At 43.2% G+C, this 26,248-nt stretch overlaps 1 pseudogene; it reads left to right on the forward strand.

Moving 5' to 3' along the window:
- Nucleotides 1-14,669, forward strand: part of LOC137534770 (zinc finger protein 850-like) — a 52,913-nt pseudogene extending 38,244 nt beyond the window's left edge.
- Nucleotides 14,670-26,248: the final 11,579 nt, after the last annotated feature.

Here is a 26,248-nt window from a genome sequence, read left to right on the forward strand (position 1 = left end):
CTACCTGTGAGTCTCTGACTCCTGACTGTGTAGGGGATCCTAGACTGGACATAGGACTTACTACCCCACAAATACACTGTCACACTATCCATGGCAATCTCGTTCCTTGGACTGCTGTCAGTCCTGTGCATTGTGTGAACCCTTGGTACGAGCTGGAAGAAGAAATAAAAACACCTTTTGACTAATCCACAGACGCAAAAAAACGCACAAACTGCTCCGCCTTGACCTCTGTCAAACTCTGGCTTTGTCCCGGACAAAAAACGAAAACGCTTACCGCACTGCAAACGTTCCGACGGACAGCACAATTGGTCAACTCTTTTCCTGTATTATTTTCTTTTTTCCCATCGCTCTGCACCCTCTTATCCCCTGACCTCTGTCGGGGAACTCATGTTACATGTGAATCAAATCACTACAGCCACCCCCCTGATATGCTCTTAGTTATAGAAATGCATACTCAGGGAGCTGCTCCCTATGTCTCCAGTAGCCATCTGACAGCTACTGTTCTTCCCTTGTCTGATGTTCCCTCCCTCAACTTGTGGCCACACTCCATGGAGTCATACCCCGGCTTTACCTTCTGCATTAGCCCAGCATAGAACATAGAAATCAGCAAACACCGATGGGTGGTACCATTCCCACAGGCCTGGCTGATGTCATACGCTCCCTTCCTTCCTCCCCCTCCCTCACTGAGGGCAGGGCTGAGGGATCTGCCCCCCCCCCCCCCCGAAGTCAGAGACACCATTTTGAGTCCTGGAACATCAGACAAGATGGCCGCTATGCCATCTCCCATAACAACCTCTCAAGCCTATGCACATGTTGAAAGGAAAAAAGCACAAAGAAAACACATTGTATACACATAATACATTAGCATATCACATTGCAACAAGACAACATATTACACACAGCTGATCAAAAAAAACCTTGAGTCCGGAGACGCCTATACATTACAATCAATTGTAATGAGAAACGCCGCGGTAGGCCTAGAAAAAGCGCCTGGGAGCGTTGAAACGCAACGCTCCAAAACGCGGCGTTTAGTGTGAATGGTAAAATGAAAGTCTATGGACTTTCTTTTACCTAGGAAAACGCCAACTTCGGCCGTGGCGTTAAAACGCCGAAAAAGCCCTCTGGTGTGAAAGGGCCCTCAGAACCATACGAATGGAAACACTACTAGATGAAGCATAGCTTCATATCTCTCTCTCAGAAATGTGAAACGAAAACCTCATTAAAAAGAAGAAAAAAATTCTCGCTGCTATGAACGCCTTACTAAGCTTGAAAAAAAAACCAGACAGTGTTACAGCCCTCAGTTCCTCTCTCTCTCAAACTCTGAGGAATTCGGCCCATAGAAAACCAAACACGTTACTAATACACTGAGCCCCCCTGTCTCTGCTGCGGTGGAACACTGCACTGCCAAGAGAAAGGAAAAGGAAAGAAAAACATATACTCGCCTTATCAACACTTGTTATTATTATTATTTAGTATTTATATAGCGCCGACATATTACGCAGCGCTGTACAGTGTATATATATATCTTGTCACTAAGTGTCCCTCCAAGGAGCTCACAATCTAATCCCTACCATCGCCATATGTCTATATATTATGTAGTGTAAGTACTGTAGTCTAGGGCCAATTTTTTAGGGGGAGCCGATTAACTTATCCATATGTTTTTGCAATGTGGGAGGAAACCGTAGTGCCCGGAGGAAACCCACGCAGACACGGAGAGAACATACAAACTCTTTGCAGATAGTGCCCTGGCTGGGATTCGAACTAGGGACCCAGCGCTGCAAGGCGAGAGAGCTAACCACTACGCCACCGTACTGCCCACAACCTGTTGCATTGCGTTGGCCTCTGTACCAGACGAGCTCCGAGTCGCCCAGCAATGGCTCAGTTTTCCTCACAGGCGTCCGATGCGCTGAAGTTCCTAATGGGATCTGGCCAAACCCATTTTCTCTTGGACTGACTTCCCCCGTGTATAAGGGTGCACACATCGGCCCTGTCGCTGGGACTTCCAGACTCACTCCGCACAACAGTGCTTATCTCCTCTTGATAAGCTTTGCACTTCTCGTCTCTGGCCTCTGTAGCCCGCTCTATATTTTCCAGCTATCCGGCTCTCTCTATGCTTCCTAGTTAGAATACTAGCTTCCTGTCTGTATGATGTAAATATATGTGATGTACATAGGAAAGACTATTTATACTCTGAAGAAATCAACCTGTAACACAAGATGCTTAATAAACCCCTTTGTAAGGTGAAGAAGGCTGTCTCCGCTCTATCTCCTGTATGCTGTCGCTGTGAGTTGCAGTTCTGATGAGTTGCTGGTACCGGAGCAAAAGTTGTGTTGTGCTGTTGCCAATAGCAACCAACATATAGATTCTTAGTTTTTCTACATTTTTCTTAATTTCAGTACTGAGGGCTGTTTCCCACCAAAACCGCTTTGAGGCCTGGAGCCCACAAAAGCACTTACAAATGTGCTTTAAGATCGCTGACAGTTCCCCAAAAGTGCTGCATTGTTGTAAGTTAAAGGGGAACTTCAGCCTAAACAAACATACTTACATCAAGTTACATTAGTTATGTTAATTAGAATAGATAGGTAATATAATCTCTTACCCACCCTGTTTTAAAAGAACAGGCAAATGTTTGTGATTCATGGGGGCTGCCATCTTTGTCATGGGGGCAGCCATCTTTTTGGTTGAAAGGAGGTGACAAGGAGCAGGACACACAGTTCCAACTATCCTGTGTCCTGATTACCCCTCCTAGCTGCACACGCTAGGCTTCAAATGTCAAATTCAAAATGTAAAAAAAAAAGTAAAAAAAAAAATTGCACCAAAACAGCAGAACGAGAACAACAAAATCAGAAATCCCATCATGCTTTGCACAGCATCAGGGGAAAAAAGCCCGGGCAGTTTTCTTCTGTGCAGCTAAAAATGAGGCTTGTATAAGATAAACAAAGTTCTGATGCTGTGAAACTGTTGGTGTGAAACACCAAGCCTTTTTTAGTGCTGCCGAGTCGATTTTTAGTCCGGAGGTTCACTTTAATGGCCAAATTGCTATTGCGGTACATGCAGTATTTTTGGAGCGATTGCGCTCCAATGCAACAAATAGTATTGCTGCGAAATTGCTTTTCAAAAGTGATTTTGTAGCAACTTTTTGTGCAAATTCCCTGTTTAAAGGTAATGTGAAGCCAAATTAAAATACAAAATACAGATATTTACCTAAGGAGAGGGAAAGCTCTGGGTCCTATAGACCCTCTCACTGTGCCCTCATTACAGCTCTGGCTTTCCCATTCAAATCTTCCAGCGGGGTAGGCTGCAATCTTCAGAAGCCCGAGTGTTTAGTTGAAAAAGCTTGGTCGGTTACATGATGGTAAAGGCGGTCAGTTTTCCCGATACTGACGGACCCCTGGCCAGTCTCCCTGTTATGTGTCCCCCCCAGCAGGCTCACCACACCAAAAGTGACACCTCACCTTCTCCTGTGTTCTGAGCCTGCACTCACCACGGGGGTGGGGCACATTACATGAAGGGACAGGCCGGAGGTGGAGACAATGGCGCAAGGATGATTTCTGATAGAGTTCATGCTGAAATCTATTGGAAATCTGTCTACAGTGTAAAGGTACCCATATACTTGTTCAACTTCCCGTCCATATACAGCAGATTCAATCACTGTGATTGAATCTGCTGTGCAATCGTTAATGAAAACGTTGGCCGATCGACCGATTTCCATCTGACATCAGTCAATTTAGTCTATCGGTCCTCGCAAAAAATTTTGCTCGATCGTCGGCGGGTCAGGTGCACATCCCTATCGGCGTTTGATTCGGCGGCACAGCATAACAGCAGCAATACTATCACCTGTCCGCTGGCGCGAGTCCCCGGTCCATGCTATCTTCTTCCGATTGGCCTTCTTCTCCATGTCCTCTTCACTTTCTGTCCCGTCCTGTAACAAGCCGAAGTTCAAACAGTAGAGCGCCCTCTACTGTTTGAACTTCAGCTTACCACAGGATGGGACAGGTAGTGAAGAGGAAACTGGAAGAAGTGACAGCATGGACCCAGGGACTTGCATCAGCAGACAGGTGATATTATTGCTGCTGGCCAGGGGAGCCTGAAGGTGGGGGGAGGCCTGGGAGGGGGGAGGGGCGAGGCAAGCGACGGCTGCATGGGTTTTGAATCGATTTCATTCTGAAATGGATTCAACATCTGTGTGCAGTGTATGGCAGCCAATAGATCCCTCTGTTATCAGATTCAATAGGGGGGGATCCATTTGTTGGTCGAGCTGGTGGCTGTTGACCAGTGTATGGCTACCTTAAGGATAGGTAATAGACCCCTCTCTTATTAGATTTGATGGTTACCAGATCTATCCGATGGTCGATCTGGTGACCTTCGTCTAATGTATGTTCACCTTTCCAGAAGGTGCTCCTAAGCTCTGCTCGTTACCTGAATACAATGAAGACATTGCTGGTTGATAGGGGATCAGATACTTATTTCACTCATTACAGTGCACATCAAGCTCTGATTTGGAGGCACAGGGTTTTTGAACAAAGTCAGAAGGGGATCAATTACTTCCTTCCCTCACTGTATACAGGTCCTTCTCAAAAAATTAGCATATTGTGATAAAGTTCATTATTTTCTGTAATGTACTGATAAACATTAGACTTTCATATATTTTAGATTCATTACACACAACTGAAGTAGTTCAAGACTTTAATTGTTTTAATATTGATGATTTTGGAATACAGCTCATGAAAACCCAAAATTCCTATCTCAAAAAATTAGCATATCATGAAAAGGTTCTCTAAACGAGCTATTGACCTAATCATCTGAATCAGCTAATTAACTCTAAACACCTGCAAAAGATTCCTGAGGCTTTTAAAAACTCCCAGCCTGGTTCATTACTCAAAACCGCAATCATGGGTAAGACTGCCGACCTGACTGCTGTCCAGAAGGCCATCATTGTCACCCTCATGCAAGAGGGTAAGACACAAAGAAATTTCTGAACGAATAGGCTGTTCCCAGAGTGCTGTATCAAGGCACCTCGGTGGGAAGTCTGTGGGAAGGAAAAAGTGTGGCAGAAAACGCTGCACAACGAGAAGAGGTGACTGGACCCTGAGGTAGATTGCGGAGAAGGAGCGATTCCTGACCTTGGGGGACCTGCGGAAGCAGTGGACTGAGTCTGGAGTAGAAACCTCCAGAGCTACCGTGTGCAGGAAATGGGCTACAGGTGCCGCATTCCCCAGGTGAGGCGCTACACCTGCTATTGCCGAAATTCTGTTTTGTCCCCATGTTTATTGCCTGATGAAGCGGGCTGGGCCTGCCAAACGCGTTGCACTTTTTTGGGGTACTATTTAATAAATGTGATTGCTGCTATTCAGACAGTCTTTCGTGTCTGCTTTATGGAGGTAAGTCCACCACTTCCTCCCAGCAAATTTTAAAGTTTTTATCCGCTTTTATCCTGCTGGCGCCTCTGTTCTCCTACTGCTATACCGTGTCCACCCCTGGTAGAGGGGTGATCTACCCCCTTTCGCATCTACAGAGAGCGACTTCCTATCCCTGAGTGAGGACAGGTCTAATCTCCTCACCTGCCTATACAGTGGTTGCCTTTGTGGTAACCCATGTTTGTGAGTATAATTTTCTCACGATAACCTTTACTTCATTTATGCTTAACATACTACACTATATTGGGCTCTCGGTTTCTCTACACTGTCCAGAAGGCCATCATTGACACCCTCGTGCAAGAGGGTAAGACACAAAGAAATTTCTGAACGAATAGGCTGTTCCCAGAGTGCTGTATCAAGGCACCTCAGTGGGAAGTCTGTGGGAAGGAAAAAGTGTGGCAGAAAACGCTGCACAACGAGAAGAGGTGACCAGACCCTGAGGTAGATTGTGGAGAAGGAGCGAATCCAGACCTTGGGGGATCTGCGGAAGCAGTGGACTGAGTCTGGAGTAGAAACATCCAGAGCTACCGTGTGCAGGAAATGGGCTACAGGTGCTGCATTCCCCAGGTCAAGCCACTTTTGAACCAGAAACGGCGGTAGAAGCACCTGACCTGGGCTACAGAGAAGCAGCACTGGACTTGCTCAGTGGTCCAAAGTACTTTTTTCGGATGAAAGCAACTTTTGCATGTCATTTGGAAATCAAGGTGCCAGAGTCTGGAGGAAGACTGGGGAGATGGAAATGCCAAAATGCCTCAAGTCCAGTGTCAAGTATCCACAGTCAGTGATGGTCTGGGGTGCCATGTCAGCTGCTGGTGTTGGTCCACTGTGTTTTATCAAGGGCAGTGTCAATGCAGCTAGCTAGCAGGAGATTTTGGAGCATTTCAGGCTTCTATCTGCTGAAAAGCTTTATGGAGATGAAGATTTCATTTTTTAGCACGACCTGGCACCTGCTCACAGTGCCAAAACCACTGGTAAATGGTTTACTGACCATGGTATTACTGTGCTCAATTGGCCTGCCAACTCTCCTGACCTGAACCCCATAGAGAATCTGTGGGATATTGTGAAGAGAAAGTTGAGAGACACAAGACCCAACACTCTGGATGAGCTTAAGGCCGCTATTGAAGCATCCTGGGGCTCCATAACACCTGAGCAGTGCCACAGGCTGATTGCCTCCATGCCACGCCACATTGAAGCAGTCATTTCTGCAAAAGGATTCCCAACCAAGTATTGAGTGCATAACTGAACATAATTATTTGAAGGTTGACTTTTTTTGTTTTAAAAAACTTTTCTTTTATTGGTCGGATGAAATATGCTAATTTTTTGAGATAGGAATTTGGGGTTTTCATGAGCTGTATGCCAAAATCATCAATGTTAAAACAATAAAAGGCTTGAACTACTTCAGTTGTGTGTATTTGAATCTAAAATATATGAAAGTCTAATGTTTATCAGTACATTACAAAAAATAATGAACTTTATCACAATATGCTAATTTTTTGAGAAGGACCGTATGTGCCTAGATTTATCTCATTGTGCCTCATGTCAGTTCATGTACCCTTTAAGGACACCTGACCTGAGAGGGATATGGAGGCTGCCTTATTTATTTTCTTTTAAGTAATGCCAGTTGCCTGGCAGTCCTGCTAATTTCTCTGACATCAGTAGTGTCTGAATCACATACCTGAAACAATCATGCAGAAAATCCAGTCAGACTTCAGTCAGAAACACCTGATCTGCTGCATGCTTGTTCAGGGTCTATGGCTAAAAGTATTAGAGGCAGAGGATCAGCAGCACGGCCAGGCAATTGGCATTGTTTAAAAATAAACAAATATGTCAGCCTCCATATCCCCATATTCCTCTCAGGTCAGTTGTTGATGCACAGTGTGGGCGGTGGTGAAGGACAGAGAAAAAGCAAGTACATTTACCCCTCCTTTACAGACCCTTAGCTATGATGCCTACCTGTGACCCGCCCCCCTTCCCACACACATGCCCCTCCTACCCAAACTTGGGATCTCCGGATCTCCAGCCCTGTTTTCCTCTCCACTTCAACCCCCCCCCCCCCCCCCCCCCTTTGCTCAATGTACTTCCCTAAGTATCACCTCTTCCCAGACAGTGATTATCTCATTCCTATTACCCAGGGCTGACATAGATAATCTCATCATTTACGGGTTGATCCTTGTGAGTCTCTTTGTTTAGACTTCTCCTCAGAAGCATATTACAGGAACTGATGTTTCTTCTCTATTTCTGTATTTGCAGCACAGCGTCCTGGCATCAGAAGCCCCCCAGAGACTCGTCTCTCTATATCCCCGGACGGTACATTGGATAATGATGCCATCACACAAGATTCTCGAGCCGGGATCTCCGATATCCCAATCATTCCCCTGGACTCCCTAAGTTCCTCTAACCCCAGCAAGCCTCATACCAGAGCCCTTCAGAGGATGAGATTTGGGAAAGGTTTTGTACAGAAAGGACAGCTTCTCGCACATGAGAGAACTCACACTGGTGAGAAGCCCTTTTCTTGTACTGAGTGTGGGAAATGTTTTGGGGCAAAACCCCAACTTGTCATACATGAGAGAACTCACACCATTGAGAAGCCATATTCATGTTCTGAGTGTGGGAAATGTTTTACTTGCAAATCACACCTTGTCATACATGAGAGAACTCATACTGGTGAGAAGCCATATATTTGTACTGAGTGTGGGAAACGTTTTGCTCAGAAATCACGGCTTGTCACACATGAGAGAACTCACACCGGTGAGATGCCATTCTGTTGTAATGAGTGTGGTAAGAGGTTTGTAGAAATATCACAGCTTCATATACATGAGCGAACTCACACTGGTGAGAGGCCATATCCATGTGCTGAGTGTGGGAAATGTTTTACTTTCAAATCACAACTTGTCGTACATGAGAGAACTCATACTGGTGAGAGGCCATATCCATGTGCTGAGTGTGGGAAATGTTTTACTTTCAAATCACAACTTGTCGTACATGAGAGAACTCATACTGGTGAGAAGCCATATATTTGTACTGAGTGTGGGAAACGTTTTGCTGAGAAATCACGGCTCATCACACATGAGAGATCTCATACCGGCGAGAAGCCATACTCTTGTAATGAGTGTGGTAAGAGGTTTGTACATATAACACAGCTTCATATACATGAGAGAACGCACACTGGTGAGAGGCAACATCCATGTGCTGAGTGTGGGAAATGCTTTGCTCAGAAATCAAAGCTTGTCATACATGAGAGAACTCACACTGGTGAGAAACCGTTTTCATGTGCTGAGTGTGGGAAATCTTTTGCAGATAACTTTAGTCTTGTTAGACACACGAGAATTCACACTGGTGAGAAGCTGCATTCCTGTACTGAATGTGGGAAGTGTTTTCTACGTAAAAGCGTGCTTGCCATACATGAGAAAACTCACACTGGGGTGAAACCATATTCATGTGCTGAGTGTGGGAATTGTTTTACAGAGAAATCAAAGCTGCTCTCACATGAGAAAACTCACACTGGGGAGAAGCCATTTTCCTGTACTGAGTGTGGAAAATGTTTTACACGGAAAGCAACGCTTCACTCTCATGAGAGAATTCACACTGGGGAGAAGCCATTTTCCTGTGCTGCGTGTGGGAAATGTTTTGCATATAAAAGTATGCTTATTTTACATAATAGAACTCACACAGGGGAGAATCTATTCACATGTGCTGAGTGTGGGAAAAATTTCACACAGAAAGCAGGGCTTCTCGCACATGAAAGAACTCACACTGGAGAAAAAACATTTTCCTGTGCTGAGTGTGGGAAATGTTTTGCATATAAAAATGTGCTTATCTCACATGAGAGAACTCACACTGGGCAGAAACCATATTCATGTTCTGAGAGTGGGAAATGTTTTACTTGCAAATCACACCTTGTCATACATGAGAGAACTCATACTGGTGAGAAGCCATATATTTGTACTGAGTGTGGGAAACGTTTTGCTGAGAAATCACGGCTCATCACACATGAGAGATCTCACACCGGCGAGAAGCCATACTCTTGTAATGAGTGTGGTAAGAGGTTTGTACATATAACACAGCTTCATATACATGAGAGAACGCACACTGGTGAGAGGCAACATCCATGTGCTGAGTGTGGGAAATGCTTTGCTCAGAAATCAAAGCTTGTCATACATGAGAGAACTCACACTGCTGAGAAACCGTTTTCATGTGCTGAGTGTGGGAAATCTTTTGCAGATAACTCTAGTCTTGTTAGACACACGAGAATTCACACTGGTGAGAAGCTGCATTCCTGTACTGAATGTGGGAAGTGTTTTCTACGTAAAAGCGTGCTTGCCATACATGAGAAAACTCACACTGGGGTGAAACCATATTCATGTGCTGAGTGTGGGAATTGTTTTCCAGAGAAATCAAAGCTGCTCTCACATGAGAAAACTCACACTGGGGAGAAGCCATTTTCCTGTACTGAGTGTGGAAAATGTTTTACACGGAAAGCAACGCTTCACTCTCATGAGAGAATTCACACTGGGGAGAAGCCATTTTCCTGTGCTGCGTGTGGGAAATGTTTTGCATATAAAAGTATGCTTATTTTACATAATAGAACTCACACAGGGGAGAATCTATTCACATGTGCTGAGTGTGGGAAAAATTTCACACAGAAAGCAGGACTTCTCGCACATGAAAGAAGTCACAATGGAGAAAAAGCATTTTCCTGTGCTGAGTGTGGGAAATGTTTTGCATATAAAAATGTGCTTATCTCACATGAGAGAACTCACACTGGGCAGAAACCATATTCATGTTCTGAGAGTGGGAAATGTTTTACTTGCAAATCACACCTTGTCATACATGAGAGAACTCATACTGGTGAGAAGCCATATATTTGTACTGAGTGTGGGAAACGTTTTGCTGAGAAATCACGGCTCATCACACATGAGAGATCTCACACCGGCGAGAAGCCATACTCTTGTAATGAGTGTGGTAAGAGGTTTGTACATATAACACAGCTTCATATACATGAGAGAACGCACACTGGTGAGAGGCAACATCCATGTGCTGAGTGTGGGAAATGCTTTGCTCAGAAATCAAAGCTTGTCATACATGAGAGAACTCACACTGCTGAGAAACCGTTTTCATGTGCTGAGTGTGGGAAATCTTTTGCAGATAACTCTAGTCTTGTTAGACACACGAGAATTCACACTGGTGAGAAGCTGCATTCCTGTACTGAATGTGGGAAGTGTTTTCTACGTAAAAGCGTGCTTGCCATACATGAGAAAACTCACACTGGGGTGAAACCATATTCATGTGCTGAGTGTGGGAATTGTTTTCCAGAGAAATCAAAGCTGCTCTCACATGAGAAAACTCACACTGGGGAGAAGCCATTTTCCTGTACTGAGTGTGGAAAATGTTTTACACGGAAAGCAACGCTTCACTCTCATGAGAGAATTCACACTGGGGAGAAGCCATTTTCCTGTGCTGCGTGTGGGAAATGTTTTGCATATAAAAGTATGCTTATTTTACATAATAGAACTCACACAGGGGAGAATCTATTCACATGTGCTGAGTGTGGGAAAAATTTCACACAGAAAGCAGGACTTCTCGCACATGAAAGAAGTCACAATGGAGAAAAAGCATTTTCCTGTGCTGAGTGTGGGAAATGTTTTGCATATAAAAATGTGCTTATCTCACATGAGAGAACTCACACTGGGCAGAAACCATATTCATGTTCTGAGAGTGGGAAATGTTTTACTTGCAAATCACACCTTGTCATACATGAGAGAACTCATACTGGTGAGAAGCCATATATTTGTACTGAGTGTGGGAAACGTTTTGCTGAGAAATCACGGCTCATCACACATGAGAGATCTCACACCGGCGAGAAGCCATACTCTTGTAATGAGTGTGGTAAGAGGTTTGTACATATAACACAGCTTCATATACATGAGAGAACGCACACTGGTGAGAGGCAACATCCATGTGCTGAGTGTGGGAAATGCTTTGCTCAGAAATCAAAGCTTGTCATACATGAGAGAACTCACACTGCTGAGAAACCGTTTTCATGTGCTGAGTGTGGGAAATCTTTTGCAGATAACTCTAGTCTTGTTAGACACACGAGAATTCACACTGGTGAGAAGCTGCATTCCTGTACTGAATGTGGGAAGTGTTTTCTACGTAAAAGCGTGCTTGCCATACATGAGAAAACTCACACTGGGGTGAAACCATATTCATGTGCTGAGTGTGGGAAATGTTTTGTAAAGAAAGATGCGCTTGTCATACATAGGAGAACTCACTCTGGGGAGAAGCCATTTTCTTGTGCAGAGTGTGGGAAATGTTTTGTACGTAAAAGTGCACTTGTCATACATGAGAGAACTCACACTGGGGAGGAACCATATTCATGTGCTGAGTGTGGGAAATGTTTGCCACATAAAAGTGCGCTTGTCATACATGAGAGAACTCACACTGGGGAGAAGCCATATACCTGTGCTGAGTGTGGGAAATGTTTTGCATATAAACATGTGCTTATGTCACATGAGAAAACTCACAGTGGGGAAAAACCATATTCATGTGCGGAGTGTGGGAAATGTTTTGTGCGTAAAAGTGCGCTTGTCGTACATGAGAGAACTCACGCTGGGGAGAAGCCATTTTTCCTGTGCTGAGTGTGGGAAATGTTTTGTACGTAAAAGGGAGCTTGTCATACATGAAAGGACTCACACTGGCGAGAAACCATTTTCCTGTGCTGAGTGTGGGAAATGTTTCACACAGATAAGCGCGCTTAACTCACATGAGAAAACTCACGCTGAAGGGAAGCCATTTTTACTCTACTGAGTGATGGAAATGTATTTTTTTTTTCTACAGAAAAGTGACCTTCTCAGCACACAAGCAATCTCCCTCTAGTGAAAAGCCTTTTACCTGCTCTAAATGTGAAAAGGTTTTATATTTAAATTAGTGCTTTAAGTTTAGCCGAGGCAACATGTCACATGATGAGATAAACGGCTGTTTTACTTGTTTTATTTTGTTGCCTGAAAGAGTTAATTTCTAGGCATGGAAGTGACACCTTCTGTCTTTTCGGTGCCTTGTTGGCAATATAGTAAAACTCACTGATAAGCTAATTACAGGCATGGATGTTTTCCTGGCAGAATACAACTTTTGAGGACAGATGGGACAAGGTCAATAGTTCATGTATTTTCACTCTGGGACACTTAATAGGCTGCTACTGATTAGAGACAGTAAAACATTCGATCTACTTTATAACTGGTTAAATATAAAAGAAAACCCTGGGATACTTTAAAAAAAAGTCATTTTTAGGAGTAGGAGGATAAATATAATTGTGTCTGGGACACACTAGAGTGCTTTTATGGAGCAATTTCGGAGTTTTGAGAATTGATGGCTCTTGTAAAAAAAACCTTTGCTAATGCAAGGCTGTTGTGTTGAGCCCACTAGAGCATGTGAGAAAACGCGGAAAAGCCGCCGCATATGCCAAGAACGAGGCGGCTGATTCCGCGTCCAAAGCGGCGGTTTGCACGCATGGACACGCGTCTGGTAGTATGGTGGAATGCGGAAAAGCCGCCGCATGTCCTGACAGCAAAGCGGCTGTTTTCGCGTTCAACGCGGCGGTTTGCATGCAGCAGCATGCGCTTGGTGTGGCTGGGTCTGTTAGTGCACATAGGCAGATGGAGAGCTACACGCGCGCGGGCCTGAACTCAGGACCTTTATACCAGCAGGGGAAGTGTCAGCTGATCAGGAAGATTAGCTGATTCCTGTAGGACTCATGATTGGCTGAATGGCTCGGGCGGGGCGACAGAGTCCAGCAACTATATATTCTGCTGCTTGTCAGTTGCTGGTTGTCTGCCATTGCTAACACTTGCGTGAAGGCACTCAGACCTTAGCTAGACCCGACAGTGTGCCAGAACCGGCTGGAGCTGGGAATCCACACTGAGTCAGATTCTTGCTAGCTTAAAGTACTATTGAATTGTATTATTTGTTAGACCAGTTCCAGGGTGTTGAGATCAAGGCCCTCACACCCCAGACTAGGAATACTGTGTATCTTCTGTGTATTCTGTAGACTAGTTCCAGGGTGTTGTGAATGCGGACCTCACACCCAAGACTAGGGAACTGTATTGTCATTTATGTTATGCTCCAGACTAGTTCCAGGGTGTTGTGAATACGGACCTCACACCCAGACTAGGTTGTGTTATTACTGTTACGTTAGCCCAGTTCAGGGCAAGCCTTACATATTAGCAGCAGGGCTTCCTGCGTCCCAGCCTTGGTCCCTCGCTCAGGGGTCCACAGGCTACAGGAATATCACCCACCGCTCAGGGGTGAATTCCTCAGGAGTATAGGCCGCCAGCTCCTCTGGTGGTCTTTACTCAGAGTTGTTACTGTTGCACCAAACACTTACACTCTCCCTGGTGTCTAGAGGTTAGACATATCTGATTGTTGACGATTCCGCAGATCCTCAATAATCGGGTACATCTGTATTCTTGGGGATACTGCGGATCGCCAAGGATCAGATTCTCTCTCTGGTTGCTGACACCGATCGTTACAGAGCAACTGCGATTTTGGAAATCGCATTCGCGGGACATGCAGCATTTTGTGAGCATTTGTACTCATATACATAGTATATGAATTAGCTTAATCACCTGAAAATGCAGCTGCAATTGCCTGCAAAGCACTTGCAGAAGGTGCTAGTAATTGTGATTTCTAGTGTGTCCCAGGGCTAATAGAAATCAGTACACCTTGTACATCCGAGATTACACACTGGTAGGAGACCTTATTTCTGTGCTGATTATGGGAAATGTTTTGCACATAAAAGTGGGCTTGTCATACATAAGAAAACTCACACTGGGGATAATACATTTTTCCTGTACTGAGTATGGGAAATGTTTTATACTCAAATCGGAGCTTAATGAACACAATAGAGCCCACATAGGTGAAAAAATATTTTAATGTCCTGAGTATGAAAAGTGTTATAGAAATAAGTCAAAGCATGTTGTACATCAGAGATTGCACACAGGTGAGAGACCATATGTATGTGCTGAATGTGGGAAAGGTTTAGTATGAAATTCAGACCTTATGGTACACATACGTTTACACACAGGCAAAAAGCCATATTCCTGTACTGAGTGAGGAAGATGTTTTGCTGCAACAAATTTCCATTGAATAAGAGAAGTCTTTGAATTCTGAGTCTCAGGCCTGAAAAGAAATAATTTAAAAAAAAAAAAAAGTAACAATTTTTAATAATGGGAGTATCAATGTAGAGGAAATAGTATTTTAATCATTAAAACAAAATAATTGTAATTGTTAAATCAAATCTATGAAGAAATACAGTGTAAAATCTTTGTTTTATAGCCATTAAATAAACAATAAAAAAAAAACCTGCATAAGAGTGAATTTTGAGTCTTTATACCCTTGTGCACTTTGTAGTTTACTAATGACGGGCTTGTGGATCATTACATTTCCCTATAGGGGATGCTTAAACGGAATCTGAAGTGAAAATAAACAGGATATAATAACTTGTATGTGTAGTACAGCTAAGAAGTAGAACATTAGTAGCAAAAGAAAGAGTCTCATATTGTTTCCAGTACAGGAAGAGTTTAACCACTTTACCCCCGCCCATACGCATTTCTCCGTCCCTTTTTCCATCCTTTCACCCCCAGGGACGGAGAAATGCGTACTTTCCGCGCTCCCGCCGCTGCCCGCACTCCCGCTCGCTCTAGAGCGCACTCCCACTACTAAACACGCCGCCGGCCGCTCGCCCAGAGATCAATGAACGGGAAAATCCATTCCCGTTTGTTGATCTGAACCCCGCAATGATCCGCTGCTTATCCGATAAGCAGCGCGATCATTGTGAAAAAAAAAAAACGTTCTCAGCCTCCTCGCATTAAACAAAAAGTTACTGTGGCCATCTTGTGGCCAAATAGTAAAACTACACCCGAAAGGATTTTTCACATAAAAATAAATGAGTTTTACACTAAAAATTAACTCCTTACCTCCCACACTCCCCAATTATTATTTTTTTGTAATTAAAAAAAAAATTACAATGAAAAAAAATACATAAATAGTTACCTTAGGGACTGAACTTTTTAAATATTTATGTCGAGGGTATAACACTGTTACTTTATAAACTATGGGCTTGTAATTAGGGATGGACGCAAAACTGAAAAAAATGCACCTTTTTTTCCAATTAAAATATTGGCGCCAAACATTGTGATAGGAACATAATTTAAACAGTTTTATAACCGGGACAAAAGGGCAAATAAATTTCATGGGTTTTAATTAAAGTTGCATGCATTATTTAAAAACTATAAAGGCCAAAAACTGAAAAATAATAAATGTTTTCCTATTTTCCCATTAAAACACATTTAGAATTAAATAATTCTTGGCATAATGTCCCACCTAAAGAAAGCCTAATTGGTGGCGAAAAAAACAAGATATAGTTCATTTAATTGCGATAAGTAATAATAAAGTTATAGACGAATGAATGGAAAGAGCGCTGAAAGGTGAAAATTGCTCTGGTGGTCAGGGGGTAAAACCCCTCAGTTGTGAAGTGGTTAAAAAAAAAAAAAAAACTTCAGGTGTTATTTATGCAGAAGAGTTTCTCTGAGCTCTCTGACCCAACTTGGGTCGGAGACAGTCCTGTTTTCTGAAGCACTTAAGTATCAAAGAAACAGTGAGAGGCAGCTTCTGTAAAGGTTTTACTGCAGCAGAGTTCAAAGGGTCATTAGCTCTGCTCTGTTTCATAGTTTATGCTGAGTGTAGTTTGTAATTGCAAATATTAGAGAATGATGCAATGTTATAAAAACAAAGCAATATAACTGAAAATAAAAATATGAGCCTCTTTTCTTTGCTATTAATGTTGTATTAATTATATTCTGTTAAACTGCCGTTCAGGAAGATGGCGCCTTAATTGGCAGCCATGGCCACAAGATTCTGGCTTTTTCTTGTTTTTCTTCCCTTTTCCCCACCAGTGCGTCTTGATTTCCCCCCTGAAGGTGTGCAGTGTGGTCCGGTGTAGCCTGGGATGCCGGTGCGGGTCGTGGGGGGTCCAGGACCTGGAGTATTTTTCCACCTTGCCACTGCCTGGATCCATTGTCTGTGCAGGTACAGGCCTTGTGGAGTCCACCACTGCTACCCAGGAGAGCAGGGCTCCACTGAGGTAGGACACCACGCTGATCAGGAAACCTTTAGCCTCGCTGGGTGTCAGCTTCATCCATTCATCGGCTGCTGCTGCTCCACAGCAGCAGGGACACCTCTGGTTCAGCCCCTCCATGATGCCACCGCAGCCGGATGCTTCTGTAACAGCCAGACTATTTTGACCAGCCCTGCTGAATGCTGCCCAGGAGTCGGGACCTACCACAAAAAAGAACACTACTGCACCTTTTGAACTGGAACATCTTGGCCAGCACTGCCAGATGTCTGGAATCTTGATCCTCAGCCATTGCTGCAGGTTTCTTTCATGAAGAATTGGGTCATCACTGCTGAGCCTTTGCCTCCCACTGTCCCCCTCCCCCCCATGTTTCCTTGGGGATGACAGATGACTGTCAAGTGCGACTGGTGGCGCCGTAGTATGGCAGCCTCGGCTCTTGACTTTCAAACATTATCCCCCCTCCCCATCCTTCCTGAACCTGCATGTAATTTCAGGTACAACCCCCCGTTTGTACTTGGCGATATAAATGATTTTGATTAATTATCTGTACTACACATACAAACATATCATATTTTTTGCTTCAGTGTCACTTTAAGGTAAGTACACACATGTGAGCATTGTCTCCCATCAAGGACCGGAAAACGATCCCTTGGGCGACAATTCTGGGAATGATGCTGTACAGACACATTCCTAGCCTTGAAGCTAGCAATGTGTTCCACCATGGAGGAGGGGGATTTCTCGGGCATTGGGGTCGTTAAAGATCCAACAGGACAGATCCTTTATGTCCCCCAATGCCCAAGCAATTTCGATTGTCAGCTGCTGTACACAAACCACGATCGTTGCCTGAAACTGTTGTAATCAGACGCCTTAGCTGATGGTTATCAAATGTGTGTAAGTAGTTTAAAACCAGGGCTTCAAAAAAAATCCATTTCTCTCCCTTTCCCTCCCAGTATTGCTATGTTCCACAGCACCCACGAGAGCTTCAGAGTAAAGCACCTGTCCAGTAGTCATAGCCATCTGTACAGCAGCTGCAGTATATAACATAAGCACATTGCAGCTGTATGTATGTATGTATACCTTTTGCTCAGGTAACTCCTCCCACTTATTGGCCCCGCCCTGCACAGTACAAATCTAATAATAAAGTGCCTCAGTGTTCACTTGGTCATACAATCTGATATAGGTAACTAACAATCCAATGCTCACATATATTCACATTAAGGCTTAGTTGTGAATATGCACATGCCCAACTTGCACTAATTTACTAATCTCTATATAAGACAGAGAATAAATCATTTGTCATAGGCACCAGAAGATGCAAACTGCCTAACCGGCTACTGGACAATTGTGAATTTCGCTAGAATTGTCGTTTGCCTTAACAAATAACTGACCCAATGTTAATGCCGGCTTAGGGTGAAGAATGTGCAGGGAATACAGATGAACATACAGCAGGATCCCCAGTATCCAGCACAGGTGGGTATAGCTTGATGTTGGATATGTGTGTTTGCTGGTTTCATGAGCAACCATCCAAAAATAACACCCCCCCCCCCTCCCGCAACAGAAGCGACTTACCGATCCTCTGGGCACGGTCTTCTGTTCTTCCTGCAGCTTCCTGTTGTCCTCTGCAGAGAGTAGAGCCAGCGCTCACCACATGGGCTGCATCTGAATGACTTATCACCTCATGTGCACCACTTATACAGTTCAAATACACTCAGCAATCAAACAGATGCAAAACATATGCATAATTAAATACTTACCACTTACTGTTGTCCTCTGCTTACAGCTCCTGAAGTGTGCATGTTACCCAATGCGGGTCACATGACTCGCTGGGACATATACATGAACGCTGCAGAAAGAATAGAAGATGGGGCCTTGAGGATTGTTAAGTTGCTTCTGCTACGGAAAACTCTACACAACTGTAAAAGATACTGACCCAGTTCTTCCCCTCAGTCATGCCGGCTAGTACACTCTACCGGTTTTGGCCTTGTGACTTCATCAGGGGTTAAATGTCAAGGCGTGCACACGTCGCTTATATCAGCCGGTTCTATGTATCCCACCCACCTACTCTCACTGTACTTATTTGCACACAGATAACGTTTAATACACACAATCCTTCAATACTTGTATTTACGGCCCGTTTCCCCTTGAGCGGAATATGCAGCATTTCCATGCGTCCGAGTAGCACAGGGTAATGCTGCCGATTCCAGATTTCTATTTGTAGTTGGTGAAATCACCAACTACAGAAAGAAATCTCCACAATCACTACACAACCTGCAGCTTGCAAATGAGTTGAATACATTTTATTGCAGGTTTGACACTACCAACAAAAGCCAAACACACCAAGTCAATTTGCATCTCTGCAACAGGAAAAATAAGCACTCCTCCAGCCAGCCAATGTCTCCACCCCCTGCGATGCCTCAGCATCTACACAACAGGAGGTCAACCACAATCTGCTAACCTGTCCCCAGATGTGCATGCTCTACCAATATGCTAGTCAGATGTAAACAAACTCTTCAAAAGACAGAATACAATTAAAGCACCTGGACCAGACTCTGTAACTGCAAAATGTCTGAAACTCTGTGCCGATCAATTAGCGCCTGCATTTACAGACATATTCAAATCATCTCTGGAACTCTCAATTGTCCCTGCCTGTTTTAAAAGCTTAATCATTGTACCAATTCCAAAAAAAATAAAACCTACATGCTTAAAAGATTACAGGCTTGTTGCCCTGACATAATTGGTTATGAAAGCATTTGAAAAACTGATAATGGCGTATCTGAAATCCATCACAGATCCCCTGCTGGACTCTCTGCAATTTGCCTACATGCCTAATAGATCCGCAGAGGACACCGTTAACGTATGTATGCATTATGAACTACAGCATCTAGACACCCCAGGAACCTACACCAGGAGTTTATTCATAGATTTCAGCTCTGCATTTAATACCATAATTCCATCACTGCTACACAGCAAACTCTCCCAGCTACACATACCTGAATCCATCTGCAAATGGATAACCAATGTCTTAACCGACAGGAGACAGCATGTTAGACTTGGGAAACACACATCAAGCTCTCTGACAGTCAGTACTGGTGCACCCAAGGGCTGTGTGCTTCCCCCACTGCTCTACTCACTTTATACCAATGACTGCATCTCCACAGATCCATCTGTTAAGGTTCTGAAATTTGCAGATGACACAACAGTAGTTGGTCTCATACAAAATGGGGATGAGTCACAAAAAAGCTTATCCCAAGAAACTTGGCATAAAATTTACCACTTTGCACAAAAAGCCTCCCTCAATGTGAACACCCAGGAACAAGGCTATAAAATTCTCTCACATTGGTACAGAACCCCAGCGTTCCTCCATAAAGCCAAACTTCTCCCTTCCAGCGAGTATTGGAGATGCCACATCCAGGGTGGAGACCTGCTGCACATCTTTTGGTCTTGCCCCTCACTGACTACCTTCTGGCACAAAGTACACGCTCTGGCTGAACAACTTTCCTCCATGTCAATTCCCTTTCTTCCAGAGATATTTTTACTTCATGCAACCCCATTTCCAGCCTACCGATATAAACACTCCCTGCTTTGCCACTTAATAAATGCAGCCAGAAGCACCATCCCGCTTCTTTGGAAAACCACTGATCCCCCCTCCATCAAAATGTGGTTCTCCAAAATTAATCAGATCTATGACATGGAGGAAGCTCAGGGCAAGCCTACCCAATTTTTAAAAACTTGGACGACCTGGTTGGACTTCAAAACTTCTGCAGTCTATACCCAAATAATGCACACTTCTTAACTTCATCACTAACTAACTTCTCTATCAATAACCTCCTACTATTACTAGAGCTTATGTTGTGCTGACCCTTCTGGTCCTATCAACCGACTTAGCTTACTAAGTTTGCTATAAGCTGGTTATTCTACAACAGGTTCCTTTCTCAGAACTTTTAATTGTCTTCTTGTTTCACCAGTTGAATTTTATGTCATTAGCATAACCTGGGCAGACAAAAAGCCAGGCGATTCTGCCTCTCTAATGTTATTTATTTTTGTCAACCACCCCTCCAACATGTCATCACCTCCTATATGATGTTTACTTCCTATTGATGTGATGATACTCATGTGCTTTTACTGATCTGCTTTATATGTGAACTGTTCTTTATTACTGTGTTAATAAAGTTCTTTAAAGTGAAAAAAACAAAACAAAATGGGGATGAGTCTGCATACAGGCATGTGGTGGGACAGCTTTCCTCCTGGTGCAGCAGCAACAACTTGGGACTAAATGCTCTCAAAACCATGGAGATGATAATAGACTTTACGAGAGCTTCCCCCCAGCACCTCCCCTTAACCATAAATGGATCCACAATAACCCATGTAAAGTCATTCAAGTTTCTTGGGTCTAAAATCTCAAACAACCTAAAATGGGATAACAATACGGCCATTATTGTCATGAAAGCGCAGCAGCGGATGTACCGTCTACGGCAGCTGAGAAAGTTTGGCCTACCTAAAAATCTAATGGTGCAGTTCTACACTGCAATCATCGAATCCACCATAACATCATCTATGACTGTATGGTTCGGCTCCTGCTCAGCATTAGAAAAGAGGAGGCTGCAGCGCATCATCCGATCAGCTGAAAGGATAATTGGCTGTAGCTTCCCTTCCCTGCAAGATCTTTACGCTAGCAGGTGCAAAAAGAGAGCAACCAAAATTGCCTCCGACCCCTCTCACCCAGCTCACTCCATCTTCCAGCGCATGCCTTCAGGAGTAAGATTCCGGTCAATCGCTACAAAAACCTCCAGACACAGGAACAGCTTTTTTCCTCAGGCGGGAGCCATAATGCTAAACCACGCTAGAGCTGCTAGGACTTGAAAGTAATCAGCACAGAACTGAAAATGAACAATTCTCACCTTGCTTACTGCCACTATACTCACTTACTGTCCTTGACTTGTACTATACATACTGCCTGTCCATGTATTTTTTTTTTGTTTGTTTGTGTTTGCGTTTGTTAACCACTTCGGTACCAGCAGCCTCTGACCACTTAAGGACCAGAGGCTGCTGGAACGCTAAAACGCCGCATCCCGACGAATCGCCGCAATAATCCGTCGCTCCCGCCGGTCACGCTGCTCTGTCCCTGCCGCAGGCTGCTCTCTCTGCCATCTCTATGATGGCAGAACACTGTGCGCCGGTCAGGAGCCGCTTTCATTGGCTCTTGACCCTGTAACTCAATGTAAGCCAATGGGATTGGCTTACAGTAATGACAGGGCCAGGAGCCAATGAAAACGGCTCCTGCCCGGCTCACAGTGCTCTGCCGTCATAGAGGTGGCAGGGCAGCACATTGCAGCGGGGACAGAGCGGTGAGAGCGGCGGGGACGCGTGGTGAATGGGACGTAGAGTTTACGTCCGGTCAGAACCGCAGCGCCACCCGCCTGCCGTAGATTTAAACTGCGTCGGTCCGCAGGTAGTTAAGCAACTGACAAGACAAATTCCTTGTAAGTGCAAACTTACTTGGCGAAATAAATTGATTCTGGTTCTGATAGACGTCATCTTAATCGTACGCCGGTGCTATTCTGGATGGAATGCAGCCGTTTTTCATTTCACGCACCCGAATCCTTCAGAGTCGCGGAACAGCTGCAGGGATTCAGATGGGCACTCGCCTCTCTGCAGGTGCCGGCATGTGGCCCGCAGGGCGAACGCTGGCTCAGTGGAAACCAGCCCTAAAGAAGTGACTTTGCATAAAATAAATAACATTACTTTTTCTCTTAAAGCGGAACTATAGTGAAAATAACATAGTAAATAAAATTGTTTATTGTTTACAATATTAATTTAAAGATTAGTCAGTGTTTGCCCATTGTCAAATCTTTCCTCTCCCTGATTTACATTCTGAAATTTATCACTAGTGATCTGTACGGAATGTTTGTTACTGAGAGTTCAATGCACAGAGGGAGTTACATTATTTCCCACAATGCAACGAGGTTCACAGACAGCAAACTAGGACCATGGTCATGACATCACACTGTGGGAGGGGTCTCACCACAATATCAGCCATACAGACCCCCCCGATGATCTTTTTCGGGAAAAGGTAAAGATTTCTCGTGGGAAAAGAGGTATCAGCTACTGACTGGGATGAAGTTCAATCCTTGGTTAAAGTACTTCTTTAAGTCCTTCTATGGACACACCATCAGCTGTCTTTGCTGCTTTGACATCCGTATCACACCACAGCTGGATTACTGCAATGCCTTCTATATAGGGCTTCCAAATAAGGACCTACACCCCCTGGCTGGATGGTGTAATGGTTAAGGGCTCTGCCTCTGACACAGGAGACCTGGGTTCGAATCTCGGCTCTGCCTGTTCAGTAAGCCAGCGCCTATTCAGTAGGAGACCTTTGGCAAGTCTCCCTAACACTGCTACTGCCTATTGAGCGCGCCCTAGTGGCTGCTGCTCTGGCGCTTTGAGTCCGCCAGGAGAAAAGCGCTATATAAATGTTATTTGTCTTACAGAACACAGGTTGTTAACAAAGCCAATCATTTTGCTTTTCTGTCTGTCTAGCCTCTGCTGTAGCTCTGCTGCTGTGGACCATAGCTCTTTGGTGCACTGGACATTCACCGCTGCACTTCTCACCTGTTGGGTGGTGGAAATACTGGCATATGGCTAATTATGACAAGTTTTGCAGTAGGTGTCTCACATGTCCATCTCATGTGTCCATCTTGGCGCTCTGTGCACCTGTATCCCAATATATAGTTTCTTGAAGAGAAACCATAACCAAGAATTGAACTTCATCCCAATCAGTAGCTGATACCTTCTTTCCCATGAGAAATCTATTCCTTTTCACAAACGGATGTTCAGGGGGCTCTGTATGGCTGATATTGTGGTGAAACCCCTCCCACAGTGTGATGTCAGGACCACGGTCCTGACCGTTTCCTGTCTGTGGACCTCATTGCATTTTGGGACATAACAGCTGTTTACAGCTGGGTCCAACTGCCACAAAAAGCAAGCAGCATCTCCTTCCACTGACATCACCTGCCAGCAGTAAAAATGTCACCATGTGATAAACGTCAGAATGTAAATCAGGGAGAGGAAAGCTTTTACAATGGGCAAACACTGACTAAATCATTTATACATAGTTATTGTAAATATGAAGCACTTTTTTTTATTACATTATTTTCACTGGAGATCCTCTTTAATGCTCAAACCTTAAATTAATTATTGGATTGTGAAAGAACTAAAGGAAAGGAGGCCAACATTTTGTATATTTTTTACAAACAGTTAAGATTATTTGTATATTTCTTGTTCTTAATAAAAATAAAGGAATGTACATTAAATGGACAACTTTAGTGACAGATATATGGAGGATGCTATTTTTCTTCTCCCCCCCCCCCCCCCCTGGAAAATCTTTGGATGGGTCCTCCCCTGAAAGCAGAAAAATTAGGCGCCGGTGCAGAAGTTTGGGTGCTGCCATAGCCGTCCATATTAATATAAGTTACAGGTGGAAAGTTGGGCGTCTGCTATTTGTAGCCACAGTTTGCATAGTGGGCGGCCTCTGGCATGCAAAGGTCCATCTATAACTAATGCTACTATGAGCATCTATGGTGGCATTCAAAATGTTGCATTATTTTGTGACCGATTTGTTGCAAGGTAAGGGTTAATGTCAGGCATCAAGAAGGTGGAGTTTTTAAGGTCAGGCTTGGGGTGGGGGTGTTGCAGCAATGTTTCCCTATAAAATAATCATAATGCAGCAATGTTTCCCTATAAAATAATCGTAATGCCGCAATGTTTCACCATAAAATAATCGTAATGCAGCAATGTTTCCCCATAAAATAATCATACTGCAGCAATGTTTCCCCATAAAATAATCGTAATGTGGCAATGTTTCCCCATAAAATAATCGCAATGCAGCAATGTTTCCCCATAAAATAATCGTAATGTGGCAATGTTTCACCATAAAATAATCGTAATACAGCAATGTTTCACCATAAAATAATCATAATGCAGCAATGTTTCCCTATAAAATAATTGTAATGCAGCAATGTTTCACCATAAAATAATCATAATGCAGCAATGTTTCCCCATAAAATAATCGTAATGCAGCAATGTTTCCCCATAAAATATCATAATGCAGCAATGTTTCCCCATAAAATAATCATAATGCCACAATGTTTCCCCATAAAATAATCGTAATGCAGCAATGTTTCACCATAAAATAATCGTAATGCAGCAATGTTTCACCATAAAATAATCATAATGCGGCAATGTTTCCCCATAAAATAATCGTAATGTGGCAAGGTTGCACCATAAAATAATCGTAATGCAGCAATGTTTCACCATAAAATAATCGTAAGGCAGCAATGTTTCCCCATAAAATAATCGTAATGTGGCAAGGTTGCACCATAAAATAATCGTAATGCAGCAATGTTTCACCATAAAATAATCGTAAGGCAGCAATGTTTCACCATAAAATAATCGTAATGCAGCAATGTTTCCCTATAAAATAATCATAATGCAGCAATGTTTCCCCATAAAATAATCATAATGCGGCAATGTTTCCCCATAAAATAATCGTAATGTGGCAATGTTTCACCATAAAATAATCGTAATGCAGCAATGTTTCACCATAAAATAATCGTAAGGCAGCAATGTTTCACCATAAAATAATCGTAATACAGCAATGTTTCACCACAAAATAATCATAATGCAGCAATGTTTCACCATAAAATAATCATAATGCAGCAATGTTTCCCCATAAAATAATCATAATGTGGCAATGTTTCCCCATAAAATAATCATAATGCAGCAATGTTTCCCCATAAAATAATCATAATGCAGCAATGTTTCCCAATAAAATAATCGTAATGCAGCAATGTTTCCCCATAAAATAATCGTAATGCAGCAATGTTTCACCATAAAATAATCGTAGTGCAGCAATGTTTCCCCATAAAATAATCATAATGCAGCAATGTTTCCCCATAAAATAATCGTAATGCAGCAATGTTTCCCCATAAAATAATCGTAATGCAGCAATGTTTCCCTATAAAATAATCGTAATGCAGCAATGTTTCCCCATAAAATAATCGTAATGCAGCAATGTTTCACCATAAAATAATCGTAATGCAGCAATGTTTCCCCATAAAATAATCGTAATGTGGCAATGTTTCACCATAAAATAATCGTAATACAGCAATGTTTCACCATAAAATAATCATAATGCAGCAATGTTTCCCCATAAAATAATTGTAATGCAGCAATGTTTCACCATAAAATAATCATAATGCGGCAATGTTTCCCCATAAAATAATCGTAATGTGGCAATGTTTCCCCATAAAATAATCATAATGCAGCAATATTTCCCCATAAAATAATCATAATGCCACAATGTTTCCCCATAAAATAATCGCAATGCAGCAATGTTTCCCCATAAAATAATCGTAATGCAGCAATGTTTCCCCATAAAATAATCGTAATGCGGCAATGTTTCCCCATAAAATAATCATAATGCAGCAATGTTTCCCCATAAAATAATCGCAATGCAGCAATGTTTCACCATAAAATAATCATAATGCCACAATGTTTCCCCATAAAATAATCGCAATGCAGCAATATTTCCCCATAAAATAATCATAATGCCACAATGTTTCCCCATAAAATAATCGCAATGCAGCAATGTTTCCCTATAAAATAATTGTAATGCAGCAATGTTTCACCATAAAATAATCATAAT

The sequence above is a fragment of the Hyperolius riggenbachi genome, chromosome 10 (assembly GCF_040937935.1).
Source record: "Hyperolius riggenbachi isolate aHypRig1 chromosome 10, aHypRig1.pri, whole genome shotgun sequence".
Classification (NCBI taxonomy): domain Eukaryota; kingdom Metazoa; phylum Chordata; class Amphibia; order Anura; family Hyperoliidae; genus Hyperolius; species Hyperolius riggenbachi.